The sequence below is a fragment of the Tachyglossus aculeatus genome (assembly GCF_015852505.1).
Source record: "Tachyglossus aculeatus isolate mTacAcu1 chromosome 12 unlocalized genomic scaffold, mTacAcu1.pri SUPER_6_unloc_2, whole genome shotgun sequence".
Lineage (NCBI taxonomy): Eukaryota > Metazoa > Chordata > Mammalia > Monotremata > Tachyglossidae > Tachyglossus > Tachyglossus aculeatus.
The window spans coordinates 6,878,140-6,893,275 of record NW_024044829.1 but is presented as its reverse complement, the minus strand read 5'-3'; the positions used below and the strand labels follow the sequence as shown (position 1 = coordinate 6,893,275).

General features: G+C 50.5%; 1 pseudogene; it reads right to left on the bottom strand.

Moving 5' to 3' along the window:
* Nucleotides 1–12,819: 12,819 nt before the first annotated feature.
* Nucleotides 12,820–13,566, bottom strand: LOC119921308 (annotated as a pseudogene).
* Between the last annotated feature and the right edge of the window lie 1,570 nt (nt 13,567–15,136).

Sequence of the window (15,136 nt, the reverse complement as noted above, 5' to 3'; positions counted from 1 at the left end):
CCGTCCACCTAGCCCCTCTCTAGCCCCCCGCCTCTTCCTAACCCTCCCCAAACACCTTCCCTCAACAAATAAACGAAATCCTTCTCTCTCCTCTCTACGTTCCAATCTACTCTCACGCCCCAAACCACCAAACTACCACCGAAAGCACCACTAACTCTCCAACCACCACCAACACCTCGGCCAACGATCCAATAAACACTTTCCGTCCCCAGCGGGCAGACACCTCGCGCCCTGGCTCTTATATCAATAGTACATAACAATCGGTAGCCAGGCAGGGCTCGAGCCCCTCCCCTTTTTGCTCCCCCGCCCCTCCTTTCCTCCTCATGATCCCCACCCGCCCAACCTATGGTCTCTGACCTGCAGTCTTCGTCCATGTTCCCTAAGGATCTGCCTTTTCCCCGCTTTCTTTGTGGACTGTGCCCCCTGCCTCACCACTCACCTCCCATAAGGGCACGAGTCAGAACTTGTCCAGTCTCTGCTTCGCAGTTTGGGATGGGGGTAGTGCCCTTTGGCTTTCTGAAATGAGAAGCCTTCCCAGAGCATGGCCAGTCCTCTAATCAGAATCAGAATCATGGAATTTGTTAAGGGTTTACTATGTGCCAAACATTTTCCTAAGAGTTGGGGTGGATACAAAGTAATCAGTTTTAATAACCTCCATGTCCCACATGGTGTTCACAATCTGAATCCCCATTTTAGAGGTGAAGGAACCGAGGCTCAGAGAAGTTAGGTGACCTTACCCAAGGTTACAGAAGCCGAGTGGCAGAGCCGGGAATAGAAACAATTTCCTCTGACGCCCAAACCTGTGCTTTTGGGGCTGCACAAGTTCTCCAGTATGGAAGCTCACTATGGGCAGGGAACCAGTCTGCTAATTCTGTTGTATCAGACTTTTCCAAGGGCTCAGTACAGTGCTTTGCACATAGTAATAATATTAATAATAACAGTAATTGTGGTATTTGTTAAGCGCTTACAATGTGCAGACCACTGTATATTGTGCTGTGGTGGATATGGGCAAATTGGGCTGGACACAGGGCCTGTCCCACGTGGGGCTCACTGTCTCATCCCCCATTTTACAGATGAAGTAACTGAGACACAGAGAGCTAAAGTGACTTGTAGTAAGCACTACATAGCTCATAGCTCTTGTAAGTGCACATAGCTAAGTGCTTCTGAGAGGCAGCACGGCCTAGGAGTCAGAAAGACCTGCCAGCTTACAGTGCTTGGCACATAGTAAGTTCTTAACAAATATCACACTTATTATGATTATTGTTGCATTATCATTACTATAATTACTGTCAATGAATACCTTTGATTGATTGGTAGAAAGAGTGGAGAAGACTCTCTAGCTCTCCCCGTCTAGGAGTCCCCTGTTTCAAGCCCAATAAATGGAGAAATTGGACTAAGCTAAAGAAGGGGGGCAGGAATTACTTCTCTTCCCTATGATGGGGGTCCCGCATAGAGTTCAAGGTTAAGGGACGGGGGGCACCCATACACCCTTCGAGCTCCCTGTGCCCTGACTCTAGGGAAAGAAAAGGGAAGTTCTCAAAAAAAAATCCATGACCGATAAGGGTGTCATGAAAGAGGAGGTCCCAGGATTAGAAGTGTAGAAAACAAGAAAATCTTTCAATCTGGATCGAGTATGCTCACCCGTGAGATTACTGGTGGAGAGACGCCTTTTAGGGTTCACTCAAAGTAAGCGGGGTTCATAGCTAGAAAGGTTATTCTCGTTCCCACCTGGGGGCTCGAGTTCTTTATTATGGAGGGGAATACAATACCACCACAAATAATCATGACATTTGTTCAGCATTTATTATGTGCCCGGGACTCTACTAAGCTCTAGGGAAGATACAAGTTAATCAGTTTGGACACAGACCCTTTCCCACATGAAACTCACGATCTTAATCCCCAGTTTACTGTTGAGGTAACTGATGCCCAGAAAAGTGAAGTGACTGGCCCAAGGACACACAGGAGACACGAGGTGGAGCCAGGATTGCCTACTTGGGAGAGACTTTCCCGTAACAGCTCCTACTAATGATAATCTTATTTATTTAGTGCTGTTTATGCGTCGAGTAATAATCATAACTATGGTATCTGTTAACTGCTTACTATGTGACAAGCACTGTTCTAAGTATTGGAGTAGATATAAGGTAATCTGATCAGACACGGTCTCGATCCCATTCGCAGCTAACAGCCTAAGAAGTAGAGGTTACTATACTCTCTCCCCATTTCACATGGCCTAGTGGATAGCGCATGGGCCTGGGTGTCGGAAAGACCTGGGTTCTAATCCTTGTTCTGCCACCTGTCAGCTTTATGACCCTGGGCAAGTCACTTCACTTCTCTGGACCTCATCTTTAACAGGAGAATTAAGACGGTAAATCCCATGTGGGACAGGGACTGTGTCCAATCTGATTATCTTCTATCTTCCCCAGGGTTTAGTCCAGTGCCTGGCCTATAGTAAGCGCTAAATGATTGCCACACTTCTTATGATTATCGTTATTATTTCACAGATGAGGAAACTGAGGCACGGAGAGATTTAGTAATTTGCCGAAGGTCACACAGCAGGAACTTCGTTGCACTGGATTATTTGTATTAAGGTCTGTGTTCCCCTCTAGTTGATGAAGCTTGGAGCTATGCAATCTAGGGTTACCCATAATGGAAAAGACTAAGCCGAAGCATCAGGCAGAGTCGAATCGCCTGCCCTGGGCAGCTGCGGCATGGGGAAGAGTCAATGACGAATGGTCGATTTGTTGTGCAAAGACAACAGCAGAGATTCGAGTTTTTACTGTTTGGAAGAAGGCAATGGTGAACCACTTCAGTATCTTTGCCAAGAAAACCCTATGGATATGCATACTGGGATGACTTGATGACAGAAGATGGGACATTCTGGAAAGGGTGTCTCCATGAAGTTGCGCTGGATTCCAAACAGCTCGATGGCGTTTGAAGACCCCCTCTACATTCTGAACCCATTGTGGACAGGGAATGGGTCTACCGACTCTGTTGTATTGGACTCTCCCAAACGTTTAGAACAGTGCTCCTCACATAGTGAGTGCTCAATAAATGTGATTGATTAACTGAGTGATAAATTGTAGTCTTCTGAGTAGCAAAGCCATGCTCTTGCCAGCAGGCCGCACTGCCTCCCACGAAGCCCCTTAACAGGAGACGATGCAGTTTCCTTCTGATGTTGACATTCCCTAAGGTTCGTGGTGGGGATGAAATTTCCAGTCAGGATCAGGTTTTCAGTGCCTTGCTCTCGGGCCCCTAAATGTTGCAAAACACTCGGGGTGAGGCTGGATTTTTAATAGGGGAACTTGGTGTCCTCACACTGCCATCCCCCGCATGACCGGATCAAGGACAGGCGGGCCACGGAGGTTTCTCTGGTCATCAGGGTGTCTTAAGGGACCCCCGAGTTCTGGTCACCTGGTGTCAGTGTAGGGCTACGTAGCAACAATCAAGAGAAACACTTATATCATTCAGTAGCTATTCTGTACCAATGAAAATATTCAGTGTCACCTTCTTAAGTAATAGTTTGGGAAGCAGCATGCCCACTGGAAAGAACCCGGGCCTGGAAGTCAGAAGGACCCGGCTCCCTCCCTTGCCTGCTGCATGACCTGGGGCAAGTCGCTTCATTTCTCTGTGCCTCAGGGCCCTCATCTGTAAAATGAGGAATAAGACTGTGAGCCTTATGTGAGACATGAACTGTGTTCAACTTGATTTGCTTGTGTCTCCCCCAAAGCTTGTTACATGCCTGGCACATAGGGCAGGGATTGTCTCCGTTTATTGTTGCACTGTACTTTCCCAAGTGCTTAGTGCAGTGCTCTGCACATGGTAAAGACTTAATAAATACGATTGAATGAATGAAAGAATGAATGAATGAATGAAGTGACTAACCAGTACCCTAAAAATAAAGATTTGAAACACCATTTCTCCTTCTACACGGAAAGAGACAAACTGTACTTTTATGGCATTTCTTAAACACTTACCATGTGTGAAGCACTGGGGTTTCTACAGGTTAATCCGGCCAATTACAGCCATGCCCAATATGAATCCCCAGTTTACAGTTGAGCAAACCCAGTCGTAGAAAACTGACCTGACTAATGTAAGATCACCCTGTGGGTAAGTGGTGGAGCTGGGACAAGAAACCAGGCCCTCTGACTCCCAACCAATGCTTTATCCACTAGGCCGTGCTGCTTATATGTAACTTGTTGGGAGCCTGTGCTTTATCCATTAAGCCAAGCTGCTTTATCTGTATCTTATCCTTTCTCCTGATTGTGTTTTGTGCACAGAGAAATGTGTCTACCAACTCTGCCATATTGCATCAGGTACGGTATTGGAACTCAGATGGATATGCGTTCTGATCCCATCATCATCATCATCATCATCATCATCCATCGTATTTATTGAGCGCTTACTATGTGCAGAGCACTGTACTAAGCGCTTGGGAAGTACAAATTGGCAACATATAGACAGTCCCTACCCAACAGTGGGATCACAGTCTATAAGGGGAAGACAGAGAACAAAACCAAACATACTAACAAAATAAAATAAATAGAATAGATATGTACAAGTAAAATAAATAAATAAATAAATAAAGAGTAATAAATATGTACAAACATATATACATATATACAGGTGCTGTGGGGAAGGGAAGGAGGTAAGAAGGGGGGGATGGAGAGGGGGACGAACGGGAGAGGAAGGAAGGGGCTCAGTCTGGGAAGGCCTCCTGGAGGAGGTGAGCTCTCAATAGGGCCTTGAATGGAGGAAGAGAGCTAGCTTGGCGGATGGGGTGAGGGAGGGCATTCCAGGCCCGGGGGATGACGTGGGCCGGGGGTCGATGGCGGGACAGGCGAGAACGAGGTACGGTGAGGAGATTAGCGGCAGAGGAGCGGAGGGTGTGGGCTGGGCTGTAGAAGGAGAGAAGGGAGGTGAGGTAGGAGGGGGCGAGGTGATGGAGAGCCTTGAAGCCCAGGGTGAGGAGTTTCTGCCTGATGCGCAGATTGATTGGTAGCCACTGGAGATTTCTGAGGAGGGGAGTGATATGCCCAGACCGTTTCTGGACAAAGATAATCCGGGCAGCAGCATGAAGTATGGATTGAAGTGGAGAGAGACATGAGGATGGGAGATCAGAGAGAAGGCTGATGCAGTAGTCCAGACGGGATGGGATGAGAGCTTGAATGAGCAGGGTAGCGGTATGGATGGAGAGGAAAGGGCGGATCTTGGCAATGTTGCAGAGCTGAGACAGGCAGGTTTTGGTGACGGCTTGGATGTGAGGGGTGAATGAGAGAGCGGAGTCGAGGATGACACCAAGGTTGCGGGCTTGTAAGACGGGAAGGATGGTAGTGCCGTCAACAGAGATAGGAAAGTCAGGGAGAGGGCAGGGTTTGGGAGGGAAGACAAGGAGTTCAGTCTTCGACATGTTGAGCTTTAGGTGGCGGGCAGACATCCATATGGAGATGTCCTGAAGGCAGAAGGAGATGCGAGCCTGGAGAGAGGGGGAGAGAGCAGGGGCAGAGATGTAGATCTGGGTGTCATCAGCGTAAAGATGATAGTTGAAGCCGTGGGAGCGAATGAGGTCACCAAGGGAGTGCGTGTAGATCGAGAACGGAAGGGGACCAAGCACTGAATCTTGGGGAACCCCCACAGTAAGAGAATGGGAGGGGGAGGAGGAGCCTGCAAAAGAGACTGAGAATGAACGACCGGAGAGGTAAGAGGAGAACCAGGAGAGGACGGAGTCTGTGAAGCCAAGGTCAGATAGCGTGTTGAGGAGAAGGGGGTGGTCCACAGTGTCGAAGGCAGGTGAGAGGTCGAGGAGGATTAGGACAGAGTCGGAGCCGTTGGACTTGGCAAGCAGGAGGTCATTGGTGACCTTTGAGAGGGCAGTTTCCGTGGAATGTAGGGGACGGAAGCCAGACTGGAGGGGGTCGAGGAGAGAGTTGGTGTTGAGGAATTCTAGGCAGCGCGTATAGACAACCCGTTCAAGGAGTTTGGAAACGAATGGTAGGAGGGATATGGGACGATAACTAGAAGGTGAGGTGGGGTCGAGAGAGGGTGTTTTTAGGATGGGAGAGACATGGGCATGTTTGAAGGCAGAGGGGAAGGAACCAGTGGAGAGTGAGCGGTTGAAGATGGAAGTTAAGGAGGGGAGAAGGGATGGAGCGAGAGATTTCATGAGACGAGAGGGAATGGGGTCAGAAGCACAGGTGGCCGGAGTAGCGCTTGAGAGGAGGGAGGAGAGCTCCTCTGAGGATACTGCTGGGAAGGATGGGAGAGTCGCAGAGAGTGTTGAGAGCCGGGGGGTTGGAGAAGGGGGGGAAGTGACTTTGGGGAGGTCGGACCTGATGGATTTAATTTTGTTAATGAAGTAGGAGGCCAGATCGTTGGGGGTGAGGGAAGGAGGAGGGGGAGGAACCGGGGGCCTGAGAAGGGAGTTGAATGTACGGAAGAGCTGTTGGGGGCGATGGGCATGGGTGTCAATAAGGGAGGAGAAATAGTTTTGTCTGGCAGAACAGAGGGCTGAGTTAAGGCAGGAAAGGATAAACTCGAAGTGAACGAGGTTGTCACAGTGTTTAGACTTTCGCCAGCAGCGTTCGGCAGCTCGAGCATAAGAGCGAAGGAGGCGGACAGTGGCAGTGATCCAGGGCTGTGGGTTAGTGGTACGAGAGCGGCGAAGGGAAAGGGGAGCGAGTGAGTCTAGCTGAGTAGAAAGTGTAGAGTTGAGAGCAGTAATCTGATCATCAAGACTGGGTAGAGAGGAGAGGACGGCGAGGTGGGGTGTGAGGCGCCCCGAAAGATGGGTGGGGTCCAGAGAACGGAGATCTCTGTGAGGGAGTAATACGGATTTGCAGGGGAAAGGAGTGTGAGTGAGGAGGCAGGTGAGAAGATTATGATCAGAGAGAGGGATTTCAGAGTTGGTGAGGGTGGACACAGTGCAGCGGTAGGAGATGATGAGGTCGAGGGTATGACCAAGTTGGTGAGTGGGTGAGGTGGGGTGGAGGAAGAGGTTGGCAGCATCAAGGAGAGATAGAAGGCGGGCGGCAGAGGAGTCGTTAGGAATATCCATGTGGATATTGAAGTCTCCGAGGATCAGAGTGGGCATGGAGGAGGGGAGAAGGAAGGTGAGGAAGTGGTCAAAGTCGTTAAAGAAGTTGGAAGTGGGGCCTGGAGGGCGGTAGATGACGGCTACAAGAATCTGGAGGGGGTGGTAGAGGCGAATAATGTGGGCTTCAAAGGAAGGGAAGGAAAGGAAATCCCAGCTCCGCCACCTGTCTGTCGTATGACCCCTATGTGGGAGGGGCACTTTGTACAATCTGCTTATCTTGTAATCTATCCCAAGCGCTTAGTACAGTGTCTGGCACTTAGTGAGTGCTTAATAGATATTGTTAAACAACAACAACAAGCAGCGTGGCCTGGTGGATAGAGGTCAGGGCTTGGAGTCAGAAGGTCTTGGATTCTAATCCCACTTCCACCACTTATCTGCTGTGCAGCCTTGGGAAAATCACTTCACTTTTCTGGGCCTCAGTTTCCTGATCCGTGAAATGAGTATGAAAACAGTGAGCCCCATGTGGGTCAGGGACTATGTCAAACCGATGATCCTGCCTCATCCTCAGGCCACAACATATTGTGCCTAGTACAGTGTTCTGCACAGAGTAAGCACTCGTTAAATACCATTGATTGATTGATTGTTATTTCTTCCATCCACATATTTAAAAGCATATGTAACAGAAGCCTACTTTCTTGGTAATGTCCTGAGGGGGTGTGGGGGATCCAAGCCATAAAGTAACGGGTTACGTCCCATATGGGGACCAGATCAGTCAACCACTCAATCGGAAACATTTAAGCAACCCTTGGACAGGTATAGCACCGTGGTAAGTGTGGGACGAACACACAGACATTGATTCATAAACAGCCTCCAGTATCCTACAGAGTCCCCGTCCCCGCACCCCAGATTACTCTTTTGCCCTCTTGTTCCACCGTAGGAATCTCGTAATAATAATGATGGTACTTGTTGAACCCTTTTCGATGTGACCAAGCACTGTTCTGAGAGCCGGAATTGATGCAAGTCAACCAGGTTGGATGGACCCAGGCCCTGTTCCTCGTGGGTCACATGCTCTTAATTCCCTTACTTGCAGATGAGGTAAGTGAGTCCTAGAGAAGAAAAGCAACTTTCCCAAGGTTACAGAGTAGACATGTGGTGGAGCCGGGATTTTCATTCTTTCATTCGGTCATATTTATTGAGCACTTACTGTGTGCAGAGCACTGCACTAAGCGCTTGGGAAGTACAAGTTGGCAACATATAGAGACGGTCCCTACCCAACAGCGGGCTCACAGTCCAGAAGGAGGAGACAGACAACAAAACAAAACATATTAACAAAATAAAATAAATAAAAATGTACAAGTAAAATAAATAAATAGAGTAATAAATAAGTACAAACATATATACATAGGTACCGATGCTGTGGGGAGGGGAAGGAGTTAAAGCGGGGGGGATGGGGATGGGGAGGAGGGGGAGAGGAAGGAGGGGGCTTAGTCTGGGAAGGCCTCCTGGAGGAGGTGAGCTCTTAGTAGGGCTTTGAAGGGAGGAAGATAGCCAGCTTGGTGGATGTGCGGAGGGAGGACATTCCAGGCCAGTGGGAGGACGTGGGCCAGGGGTCGACGGCGGAACAGGCAAGAACGAGGCCCAGTGAGGAGATTAGCAGCAGAGGAGTGGAGGGTTCAGTCTGAGCGTAGGGGTATTTGGTGTCCAGTCGGTTGTCCGCGACCCTCCTCCAGGGCAGCAAGTCATTGCTGCAGGGGTTGGGCATCACATTCTAGCCAATCCCGAGGACCTTGTTTTCCATGTTCACGATGCAGTCGCCCACCTGGGAGTTAGGTTCCTTGCTCCGAATCCAACCCGACTGACTTGTATCTACCTCAGCACTTGGTACAGCGCTTGACCCATAATCAATCAATCAATGATTCACCCAATCATTCGTACGTACTGAGGTCGAACTAAGGGCCAAGCACTGAACTAAGCGCTTGGGTGAGTACAGTAGAACAGAGTTAACAAATACGTTCCCTGCCTATAACTAGCTTATCATCTAGAGGGCACACTTGGCAAATGCCATCATTAATTAATCATCCGACAAGAGATTTCAGACACCGTTAAGCCCTCACCCCAGAGCAGTAGGATTAAGCCCTCACCCCAGGACCATTGAGATTTCTCCTACCGCGAGATGATCGGTCCGAGTACCGACTAAGACCCACGAGAGCATCCCTGGTTCAAAAGTCTCCACCAGCCGGTCCTTCAGTCGGGCCCACCGTATCCCCTTTCTAGCTACCCTGCTCAGTGGTGGGTGGAGCTGTTGGTCTGCTTACCCCAACCCGGGTCAGCAGCCTCAGGAGAACAATGGACTACCGACGTATCCCGAAGGAGGGAGTTCATTGGTGGACACTTAGAGTCAGGCATGGAAGAAGGAAGCAAACAGACCCAGTGAGTTTGGTAATGAAAACTATGGCTTTACTATGAAAACCTACGTAAAGGCTAAGGCTTTGATGCATGTGTCTATGGAAAAGCTATGGCTTTACTGCATAAACCTACAAGAGCTGTGCATCCGTTTACAAAACATGCTCATAACTCAAATGAAAGGTATTACATCCTTTAGGGACCCAATGTCTCGCCCCACCACGGGGCTGTTTGCGCTAATTCCTCAACCTCAATCTCAGATAGACAGGTCCTCGAACCCCGTTTCCTCTCTAGAACTTGTCGGGGCCCTTACAGAGCCTCGGGCCGGGAGTCCCAGGCTAAGCCAAAAACACACTGGACTGTCCTAGCCTCCCCTCCGGGTTGCAAAGAGCAAGAGTTAGTTAGCCCAGGTGCACATTGTTTTGATGGGGGTGGGCGTGGAAGTGGCAGCTGGGCGTTCATATTTCCCGACCAACCAGGCGAGCAATCCAATATGACCGCCATGTTTGGAAAAGATTATCTGCCTGTAATGCGTAACATCGAGCTTCTTCCGCATCATCAATGGTATTTATTGAGCGCTTACTGTGTGCAGAGCACTGTACTAAGCGGGCCCTGCTCTACATAGAAACATATTTTTGTGGACGTGGCAGACGGGGAAGATAAAGGGGTATTTGGGTGAGATGTTTATTCCGTGTTAAGTGTAACCTTGAGCCATATCTGCAAGGTGTGGCCTCTAACTACAAGTCTTTGTTACCCATACATAAACAACTCAGAGCATGTAGCAATTCCCTGATAACATAGGAGAAGGAGGACCTTTCCAACATGGGGTCAGTTTGGCTAGCTCTGGTTGGGAGACTCCCAAAGCATCCCGACCAGTCAGCACCAATGTTGCTCTAAGCGGAACGCGTGCAGGTGGATCTTCGTGGAGCAGCAGTGGGGAAAAAAGCTATAGAGAAAGCTGGAGAACAACAGAGCACGACACTATTTAAGCCATGTCTTGAGCGAGGAAAGTCAAAATATGCCAGAACCAATGGGGGAGGCAACATCGGGGAAATATGAGGAAAGGAATGCCCAAATAACTTCCAGTTTCTCGGGGTCTATTCGGTCCTACCCGAGTCCTGTAGACCTACGGGACCAGGTCTCCCATACCTTGGCCGTCTGGTTTTGGAGGGCAAATCCAGTGTGAGCCGCGTGGACAATATGCTCAACGAGCTTGGTCAAGTCCTCCTCGTATATTGTCTTGTGCGAAGCCGAAGCCTACATTCCTAGTCTGACATCCTTCATTCATTCATTCATTCAATCTTATTCACTGTTCGCTTACTCTCTGCAGAGCACTGTCCTAAGCACTTGGAAAGTACAATACGGTAACAAATAGAGACAATCCTTCCCTAACGGGCTCACAATCTAGAAGGGGGGAGATAGACAACAATAGAAAACAAAACAAATGGACAGGCATCAATAGCATCAATATAAATAAATAGAATTATAGATGTATACACATGATCAATAAAATCAGTAGAATTATAAATATGAACATGTATACACAAGTGCTGTGTGGTGGGGAGGGGTTGTAGAGTAGAAGGAGGGGGTAGAGGCGATGGGGAGGGGAGGAGGAGCAGAGGAAAAGCGGTGCTTAGTCTTGGATGGTCTCCTGGAGGAGGTGAGCTCGTGGGGGTCACGTACCTATGGGGATGAAGAGAAGGAGCCCCATGTGGGACAGGGACTGGGTCCAAACAGATCTGGTCTTATCCACCACAGTGCACAGTGCCTGGCACATAGCAAGCGACTAAAAAATACCACAGTTACTATTATTTGACTGGGTGCCCCATGTGGCACAGAGACTGTATTTTGACCTGATGATCTTGTATCTAGTCCAGTGCTCAGAACAGTGCTTGGCACCTAGTCAGCGCTTTACAAATGCCATCATTATAATTTTTCAGACCCCCAATCACCTTCCTAAAAATGAAGCGGAAGCTGAGCCGATTTATGAATCCTACTCTCCCTATCGCTCGGTAAAGTGCTCTGCCCCCAGTAGGCACTCAGTAAATCCCATCGATTGGCCAAAGAAGCAGATTCCCCCGAGTCCCCTGGAGGTCTTGATGGCAGGCATCAAGCAATTCAGGACTGAGGGCTAGACCGACCTTAGTTATTTATATTATAAACATATCTTATTTTTAGTAATGTAAATACTATGTACTCTAGATTGTGAGCTCTTTGGGGACAGAGAATGTGTCCACCCACTCTGTGGTACTGTAGACTTTCAAACACTTAGCAAGGTACTCTGCACGCAGTAAGCTCTCAAGAAATCTGATGGATCTACAGATTAGTTCTCCAATTCGGACACTAAATTTAGCTAATTGCTACAAATAAAGGCAGAGCTTAATCTCTACCCATCGGGACGTATCTCCCTTTGTTCTATCCCACGCTTTGGCACTGGTCCACCCGTGGCCCTGTGGGGCTCTTGACGGCCCTACAGCCAATGCCTTATCTGGACAGGCATGAGGGGTATCCCATTTCCTCACTTCCATGCTATTCGTCTGCGGTTTCCAACAGCAGCACACATCAAATAGGACAAAGCGAAATAGAATAGGAAAATTCACGCACCGAGGTTCCAGGGAAGGGAGGACATCAACTCCCAAGGATGCCAAGCGGTTTACTGCGTGTGGACCTGAACCAACCTATCGTGGAGTGTTGGGAATAACCACTGTCTGCATGGCTACCGTTGCTGCTCCACTCCGATGGGAACAGGTCCGATTGCATCTTCCAGGCCACAGCCGTGGCTTGATCCAGGTACTGGGCTAAAGTTCAGGAGCGGTAATGAACTATCACGACAAGTGCTGAGAACTCGATCTGCACATTTCTCATCTCCCACATGCAGAGGTAGAATAAGAATCATGACGTGAGGTTATTCCTAGTGCTCCCAGGCTGGGGGAGAATAGGAAGCCTGTGAGAACGAGGCCCAGAGCCAAGTGTGAGGCCCGAAAGTCCACAAACCTGTGGGGACAATAAACCACAGCCTGGGTCGGAGACCTCCACGAAGATACCGAGATCTCCCCACGGACGGGCTACAAACCAGCAGGACCATCAACCACCGCCCGGGTCAAGGACCTGCCCTCTTCCCATGTCCTTCCCCTCCTACACACTCCACCATGGGTTTCTCCCGAGTAGCTACCCCAAGTGCGGGTAGCAGCCCGGGAGCTGCTGGCAGCTGTGCCTGGCAGCTGGGTGATGGAGGAGGAAGCCTGCCCCCAGCAGGATCTGATCCGCTGCCTCCTCCCCGTCCTTTTCCACATGAAGGACGAGCACTCGACAGTGGGCAAAGTGAGTCTCCCCAACCCTGCACAGTTCCTTTCATCTCGGTCCCTGGTCCTGGCCACTTCTGCCCTCTAAAACTCATCCTCGGATTCTCCATTTCTAAAAAGCCAGATACATATTCTTCTGGCTGGCCCAGAGCATCGACTGGGGGTACACCCAAGTATTTGGGTGGACACTAAGCGGAGAGGAGAGGGAGAGCACGGACTATGGTACCATCTGGGAGTACTTGGTGAGTACGACTGTGATGGGGGGGAGGGTGTTGGAGGGGCGTCCTTGAGTCTAAGGGAGAATTGTGGGCGCGGATCTCTCCTGGGGGGCACATCGATGGGGTATCGGGGGTAATTAGAGTGTGCAGAGCACTGTACCCAGCGTTTCGGAGAGTTCAGCTGAACAGCTAGTGGACACGGTCCCGATCTGCAATGACCTTCCAGGCTAGAGAGGTTGATTTGGGAAAGGGACAAGGAGGAGGTTAAGAGCCCAGTGCCCTGGGGTGGAACTACGTTTTGGGGACTTGGGGGTGGGCATCTAAAAGCATGTTGGGGATGGGCAGTGGTCTCTCACTTTCCTTCTCCTCCTGCTCAGATGTCCTGCTTTGAGGACAACCATCCCATTTTCTTGTCCCAAGCTCTGGCGTATACCAACTGCTCACAACCAGATGTGAAATTTACGGCCGTGCTCTTCTTCGGTGACTGGAGAGTGGAAGGCACTGAGGAAAGAAAAGAAAACAAGCAAAAAAACAACAAAAAAGCGTCATGTTCTGGCCCAGCCCCTTTTCTTTGCCGGGTCCCAGAGGAGGCCCCTCTTGGTTCCTCCTCCATGCCTCTGGGAACTAGATATGGAAGCTAATGGAAAACGGGTGAATGGATAGCCAAATTAGAAAATAAAAATACAAACCGGCGGGACCATCAACCCCTGCCCGGGACAAGAACCTGCCCCGTTCCCATCTCCTGCCCTTCCTACACACTCAAACGGGGGTTTCGTCTCAGGAGAGACCCCAAATACAGGCTGTTCCCCTGGAGTTGCTGGGAACCGTGGCAGGTGGCTGGTCGATGGAGAAGGAAGCCTGCCAACTGCTACATTGATGTTCCACTGCCTCCTCTCTGTCCTCTTCCATGTAATGGACCAGCACCCTACAGTGAGCAAAGTGCGTCTAACCCAGCTTCTGCAGTCCCTGCCCATTTTGGGCGTCTGGTCCTCGCCTCCCTCTCCCTCTGACACCCCCTTTCCCCCCGCAACCCCCAGTCTTGTTCTCCATTTCCAAAAGGCCTTCTGGAAGGCCTACATATCTTTTTCAGTATACATCATCAACATCGATCTAGATAATCTGTGGCTCTTCGGCGAAGACTTGCAATTCCTTTCCCAGCACGAGTCCCAATCGTAGTCTGTCTGTCTGTCTTTCTGTTTGTCTGTCTGTCTGTCTGTCTGTCTGTCTCTCTCTCTCTCTCTCTCTCTCGCGCGCTTTGTGCTTCCTCCTCCGTCTTCCTTTCCGTCCCTCTTATCCTTCTGAACCTTCCCGACCCCCGACCCGGCTGTGCCATAACCCAGAGGGGGCCACTGCCCCTGGGTTCGTGGCATCGGCTGCCCTTCACAATAACGTCACCCCCGCAACGAGCCACAGGGCTTCCCCCGTGCCCGGGCGCAGCTTTCCTTCTGCCGGCGCTGCTTTTGCTCCCTACACTCCCTCGGCAGACATCTCTCCCCCGGTTGTCCCTGCGCTGGTGTCCCCAGCCTCCGCCGTGGTGCTAGAAGCTCCCCACACATCTCTTGCCCCTCTCACATACTCCACCGGGTGTCTCTCCTCAAGAGAGAACCCAAGTGCAGGCGGCCGTTTCCACAGCTCCCATATAGCGTGGGGAATCTGCTGCGCTTCCTCAGCTCGTCACCCCAGCCGCGACCCACGGCGCTCCCCCACCCTCTTCCCGGTAGTGCGTCTCCCCATCTTCCAGCGCTGCCCTTGCCCCGGAGATCTCAGTATTCCTGTTGTCTCTGCCCTAGGGTTCCCAGCCTACGCCAGGGTGCCAGCAGCCCCCCACCCATCTCCTGCCCCTCCTACACACTGCACCGGGGATTTCTCCTCAGGAGAGTCCCCAGGTGCGGGTGGCATCCCTGGAGCTGCTGATATCAGTAGCCAGCAGCTGTGTGATGGAGAGGAAAGCCGGCCTCCATCAGAAGCTGATCTGCTACCTCTTCCCCGTCCTCTTCTACCTGAAGGACGAGCACCCAATAGTGGTCAAAATGAGTCCCCCCCACTCTCCACAGTTCCCATCCTCTCTGGGCCCCGGGTCCTGGGTTCTGCCGCCCTCTGACACCCACCCCTCAGGCTCTCCGTTTCCAGAAAGCCAGATATACAGTCTTCTATTTGGCCCAGAATGTCGGCTGGAGGCACTC